Consider the following 7,399-nt stretch of genomic DNA (forward strand, 5'->3'; position numbering starts at 1 on the left):
CAAGAAGACAAAGATTCTCACCATTGGGCCAATTCACAACACCATGATAGATGGAGAAGAGATTGAGGCTGTTAACAGCTACAGCTTGCTCAGTTCCACAATCAACACTCTCAACACCAGCAGTCAGGAAATCAAAAGATGACTGACTGCATTAGGAAAATCTGTTTTCCGGGACCTCTCCAGAGTGCTGAAAAACGATGTCAGTCTATATACAAAGGTGTGCCTAATCCAGGCCATTGTCTTCACAATTACTTGCTATGCTTCAGAAAGTTTGACAATGACTAATGATGAGAGAAGAACTGATGCCTTCAAATTGCAGTGCTAGAGAAGAGTCTTGAACATACCATGGACTTCCAAGAAAACAAATAGGTTTGTCTTGGAGAGGGTGAAACTAAGTCTCTTTCTGGAGGCTAGGATCTTGAAGCTCCACCTCACATACTTTGGGCACTTGGCCAGGAGAAACCTGGCCTTGGAGAAGAACATCATGCTTGGAAGGGTAGAAGGATAGCACAGGAGAGGAAGACCCCATATGAGATGGATTGATACAGTGACTGAAGCAATGGGGGTTACTGTGTTGGCATTAGTGAGACTGGCTCAGGATAGGGCAGGCTTCAGAGCTGCTGTACATAGGGTCACTATGGGTTGCAGGTGACTCGACAGCACCTAACAACAACAACAACCTCCTGGTCACTCACTGTCTCGCTCATACCTAGCTCCTCTCACCTGCAGCAACCCTGAACAGTTCAGGACCCCATGGCCCAGTCCTCAGACTTCTCCCTTACTTTTCTGATAACCTTAGGTGAGCTTCCCTCAGTCTCAGGCCTGAAACACTTGCATGTTTTCAGCCCATATCCCTCTCCTGTGGAATGCAGCTCACGTATCCAGGAGCCTACTCCATATGTTGTTGTTATGTGCTGTTGAGTCACCTGTGACTCGTAGCAACCGTATGTACAACAGCCCTAAACCCTGCTCTATCCTGTGCCAATCTTACTGTCTCTGACACTCCCATCCCGATTACCCCAGTCACATAATCAATCCATCTCTTCGACAGTCTTCCTCTCTTGAATTGTCCCTCTACCATTCCAAGAATGATGTCCCTCTCCAAGGACTGGTCCCTTCCTTGCAACATGTCCAAAGTATGTCAGATGAAGCTTCAGAATCCTTGCCTCCAAAGAGCAGCCTGGTCTCACCCTCTCAAGGACAAACCTGTTTGTTCTCCTAGCAGTCCATGGTATATTCAACACTCTTCTCCAACACCACAGCTCAAAGGCATCAATTCTCCCTCTATCATCCCTAATCATTGTCCAACTCTCTGATGCAGGTGCACCTTAGTCTCCAGACTGACATATTGCTCTTCAGTACTTTGGAGAGGCTTCTGATAGCAGGCTTTCCTAATGCAATACGTCTTTTATTCCTGGCTGCTGGTGACAAGAGTGTTGGTTTTGGAGCCAAACATACTAAAGCTGTGAAAAATCTCATTCTCTTCAACCACCTAGCACAATGCTGCCCATCGGCCCAGCTGCAAGAATCTTTGGTAGTAGGGATCTTGGTACTAGGAATGTTATAGCTAATGTCAGATGGATCTTGGCTGAAAGCAGAGAATACCAGAGGAATGTCTATCTGTTTCATTGGCTATGCAAAGGCATTTGACTGTATGGACCACAGCAAACTGTGGCTAACTCTGACAAGAATGGGAATCCCAGAACACTTGGTCATGTTTATGAGAAACCTATACTTGTACTTACTCCACTATCTCCCAGATAGTTCACATGTACCTCAGATTTAACATTTCCAAGACTAAGCTGATTAATGAAGCCCTCAATTTATATGAACTTCACTTTAGAGTAAGAAATGTGTGATTGATAAACATACAGACAACTGAAGGCCAATAGGGGAGGGTGCATAATGTAGTCATTAAATCTACAGGTGGGACTGACTTCCATTCTCATGTAGGTAGAAAGGTGGCCCAGATCTGACCATTAAGAATAAACCATGCCCTGACCAAGGTTGACTTGTTCAAGGATGACAAAATTACCCCAACTACACTGGTGACAATTCTCCTAAGGGGTTTTCTTCCAGACATATTGAGCTAGACAATCTCAGTTCACTGGAGTTGGGAAGCTGTTTGTAAATCTAAGATCCAAAAGGGTTATCACACAGAAAAAAGTTACTAAGGAGTAGAGACAGAGCTCAGATGACATCTTATGAGCAACCTATGCCCATCGCTGCTATCCAGCTGAGCCTGCAGTTAAACTCCTCTACAATTCTTTAGGTAAATTTCTGTCACTTGGAAGTGAAATAATCCTAATCAAAAAGCAAAAGTATTTACAAGTATGTATGTGTCTACTTTCTCTGGTTTGCAGTCATTACACATAATCAAGAGTAGGGAGGGGAACCAAGCTCAGTTCCATGGATCCCTTACAAGCTCAGGCTCTCTGCTCCTTCCTACCTGAGACTCAGTTACCATAGATTACTTAGAAAGCTAAGCCTAATACCCACATTTAGACTTTCTTCTAGTTCATCAGCTTTCTGCACATCAGTATCCCATTGCTGAAACAAAGTCAGAAACTTCTGAGTGTTTTCACCAGACCGTTCCTGCCTGTAAAACACAATAATGAACACTGTCGCATTCCATACCCATAAGAAAAAGTAAGCACTTTTAAAATAAAATTGATTTGGTACTTAGTGTTCACATATTCAGATAAATATAATAATAATGTTGGGTCAGTAATATTGGGAAAACATTTGATAATTAAAAATTGGGCAGTGCTCGCTTCAGCAGCACATATACTAAAATTGGAATGATACACAGATTAGCATGGCCCCTGCAAAAGGATGACATGCAAATTCATGAAGTGTTCCGTATTTTTGATGTGAGGGGCAGGGCGAATTAATCATGGGGTCACACAATTTGATGGGGGGACTGAGGGAAATGGGAAGGATCTGTTGTGGAAAACACTGTATTCAAATTTTTAAAATAAATTATTATTAAAAACTGGGCACCTTTTCAAAATGCAAGCTTATTTTCCTTGTTTCTTTTTAATGTAATACTGGCAGCCTCGTGGTAAGAAGCTCTGTTGCTAACCCAAGGGCATGTGATTTGAATCCAACAGCTGCTCTGTGGAATAAAGATGGGCAGTCTCCTCCCTTGTGATTTACTGCCTCTGAAACCCACTATGAGCTATGAGTCAGCTCTGACTTAAGAGTATAAAACAAGAACAGTAACTTTCTACATTCTCATATATTCTAGAAAAGAAAATGAGACTAAGAGCCTAAATCCTCAAATGGGAAAATCAAAAGGAAAATGATAATTTACTAATTCCAAAGGTATTTTTTCCAGAAAAAGAAAAATAGAGGAGCTATCACACATACTTTATTTCTTGGAAACTAAGGAAGTTTTATTGTATATGTAAAATTTCCAGAAAAAAATATTTTATCCAAACAACAAATGCTGCCCGGTTGTGGAGAAATTGAAACCTTTATTCACTGTTGGTGGGAATGTAAAATGGTGCAACCACTCTGGAAGGCAGTATAGCGCTTTCTCAAAAAATTGGAAGTAGAAATACCATTTGACCCAGCAATTCCACATATATCCTAAAGAAACCAGAACTTGCACAATAAAAAAAAGAAAAAAAACCCAATGGAGGGTCAGTCATAAGTCAGTTATGACTCTACATCCATGAGTAATATTCAGTGATAAAAAAGAAAAAGATAAAAAAAAAAAAACACTAAAAACCCCCAGTATGCAACATAGAAAAGACTGGAGAGCATTATGATGGGTGAACTAATGCAGTTTCACAAGGACAAGTACTGCATAAAATCATTACTGAATCTTTTGTGAAAAACAATATATTAAAACTTTGTAAATAAATCAGAATAAAGTTTAAAAAAAACATAAAAATATCAGAACTGCCACCCAAACAGATGTATGCACACCCACATTTACTGCTGCATTGTTCACAGTAGCAAAAGAGATGGAACCAACCGAAATGCCCATCAACAAATGAATGGAGAAGCTGTGGTATAGTCACACAACGAAATACTACACAGCACTGAAAAATAAGGAACTCATAAAATATTCTACAAAATGGGTGACCCTGGGGACATTATGCTGAGTGAAATATGTCAGTCACAAAAGGATAAATACAGCATAATGCCACTGTTATAAAACAGGACTGACATCGGGGTTGGGGTAAAAACCTAAGAAAAAAAGGGGTTAAATAATGAACACTGCATTGAAACTGATAAGGGAAAGAACTGTTTAAAAGGAATATATGATTAGGCATTATCTGTATGAAAACAGTCCAGAATAAGAGGTCCATAGCAAAGTGGACTGTGGATGGGGGGAGGGAGGAATTTCTGCAACAATGAAAGAATTTTTTTAAAGAGAAAAGCAAATTGGGGGGGTTAGGGAGTAAAATGTTCAACAATGAATGAATGGCAATCGAAATTTTCTGTAAACTTTTGTTAAAATCACAATAAAAATTATATTAAAAATAATTCATTTTATCTCAAATCAATTTGAATTTCATTTTCTCTTAACGAGTAACACAGGTAAGTAAAGTAAGCGAAAACACTCCACTGTGGTATTATTTATAGAAGATTTCCAAATAACTATGTTTTATTAATTTTTCCTCTTATTTGGCATAAAAAACATCTACACAAAAGAACAGCTCACTAATTTCATTAAAACATATAAGCTATTTACAATGTAAGACTGACCTTTTGTTAATATTATAGAATATAGTTAACAATGGCTAGTTGGCTAGTGGGTAGGGAGTTGTGCTGCCAACTCAAAGGCAGGTGTTTCAAATCTACTGTAGCTGCAGCATGGGTGAATGATGGGCAATCTCCTACCATGTGATTTACAACCTCTCAAAATCTGCTGGAAAGTCAGCTAGCAGTCAGTTCTAACTCAAAGGCAATCAATAACAGCCAAATGGTTTGATATTTCCCTCGCATTCAACTTGCAAATTTCTAGAACAAATATAAATATTTACAGTAGGAAACTTTACAATCCAGTTGGTTCCCCAGAGTGACTCTATAGAACAGAACTACCCCGAGGGTTTCCAAGGCTGTCATTTTTATGGAAGTAGACTGCTTGTATCTTTCTTCTATGATGTAGCTGGTGAATTTGAACTTCCAACCTTTCAGTTAGCAATTAAGGGTCTAACCAGTGCACTATCAGAATCCATTATAGTAAGAAAATTTAGCTATTATTTTAAAAAGGAATGTTGTTGTGTACCATCAAGTTGTAACAGACCCTCTGGCAGGTTTTCAGAGGCAGTTAATTGCAAGGGAGGAGAATGCCCATCCCTTTCCTGTGGAGCAGCTGGTGGATTGAAACTGCATGCCTTCGGGATTGCAGTGCAGTTTCTTGCCACTAGGCCACCAGAGCTCCCTTTAAAGAGGAATAAGTATCTTTATTGACCTCTAAGAAACACACTTCAGTTCTGTGAAAGAATGAGCTATAAAAGTAGAGAATGCATTAACGTAGAGAAAAATAAAGCCAAATCTCTTTCAGTAAAGTTTCACAGAGAAAAGGTATTTAGCTTCCTTAGGTAATTCACACCAATGAATACTAAAAACAGAAGCAAATACTGTAGCAAAAAAAAAAAAAAAGAAGAAGCAGCCACTTTACCATTGTTCTTGCTGTATTTTCCAGATATCCTCCACTTTCTGGTTACAGATTTTTAGAGAAGCATCAGTATTCATTTCAAATTGTTTTTTCTTTCCAAGTATAGCCTTTGTAATGTCAACTATATAGAAAATATTCATTAATTTTATGCTCAATGTTAGTTTATGTAGATTCCTATCAGTAAAGATCACGTAGGGTCAACAATACTGTAAAGACACTTAATACCTGGAAATGAGCTATCATTTCAAAGGCAAACTTATTTGTTCCCTTTCTTTTTCTATGAAAATACTCAGTGGCCTCTCAAATTCTCATTTTTCTCACTGCAGAATATTTTTCAACCTATGGATATATTTCAAATGCTAATGAAACATTTTCTATTTTCCAAAACATGTATAAATGGTCTAAAGGATACACTTTAATTTCCTTTGATAAAACAGTCCAAAAGGCTTAATATTTTTATATTTATTAAGTATCTTCAAGAACTCATGCAGATGACATATTGTTAAACTTCATTCTTAAAACCCACTGGAGGGTCAGCTATGAGTCGGTTCCAACTCAACAGTACTCAATAACAAAACTGTATAAAACACACAAAAGCCTCTGATGTAAAAGTCCTACAAGAAAGAAATCAAGTAAGAAAATAATTTTTTAAATATTGGAGGGAGGGGGTAAAGGAAATGGGAAAGATCTGGAGAGGACCTGAAAAGATGGGGTAATAGTGGACATAGTTCAATGGTGATTAATTTTATAAAACAAAATGGATAGTAGGAAACTCTGATGGTGTAGTGGCAAGAAGCTGTGCTGCAATCCCAAAGACACATGCTTCAAATCCACTACTGCTGGAGAAGGATGGGCAGTTTCCTCCTGTACCAGTCAGATCTGACTTGACAACACACACCAAAAAAAGGGGGGGAAAGAAAAACCCCCTCAAGGTATAGGAATGATTGTATGAAATATAATGTGAATGAAGGAAAGTGAAAACATAATGTATACAACCTTTGTATACAAACCAAAAATTTTTAAAAAGTGAGTCATTAAAAAAAGGTGATGGCAAGTTACCTTACATGAATATTTTCTATATGACTGGTTTCTGATACTGTGAATAACTATACTGCAATGGACACATAAAAACACAAAATAACCTTTTTGAGAGTGAATATATTTAAAAATTCTGGATCATTTCCAATATAAAATAAAGGATGCTGTAGAGCTCATTAAAATATCTTTTTTTTCTGTCCTTAAAAAATATTTACTCCTTGGATGGAGCCTCTGGATTCAACCAGCCATTCCCACTGGACCCACCTGGTAAAACACTTTGCAGTCCAGAGGGGAGCAAATGACAGGAAAATATCTTCTAACAGAACAAGAAGGCAAGCAGCTTTAACCCAAGACCACCAGTAAGGTGATAAAGTGTCCTCCCTTTCCCCCTTCACATCAATGCCCCTGTTCAGCATGAAGAAGCCAGAGAGTCTGCATCCAGTTCCCAAATCAATAAGACAGTTGGTTTAATTGCCATTGGAAAAAGCTTACCATTCATTCCCATGGAGCACCTGGTCCCCACTGGATCCTTTTCATTTCCTTTACCTGCTCTCCCCACCAAACAAACTGTACAGTTCTGCAACCGCATCCCTGCCCATGCTCACCCTTCTGCCCCCAACCCTCACCTCCTTGTACTCCCACTATGTTTTTTTTTAAAATTTACTCCTTGTTGGACCAAATGAAATACTAAAGGTTTTTGCAACAGCTAAATATATATATATA

The sequence above is a fragment of the Elephantulus edwardii genome, unplaced genomic scaffold (assembly GCF_000299155.1).
Source record: "Elephantulus edwardii isolate Elephantulus edwardi_28Jun2011 unplaced genomic scaffold, EleEdw1.0 scaffold00269, whole genome shotgun sequence".
Taxonomy (NCBI): domain Eukaryota; kingdom Metazoa; phylum Chordata; class Mammalia; order Macroscelidea; family Macroscelididae; genus Elephantulus; species Elephantulus edwardii.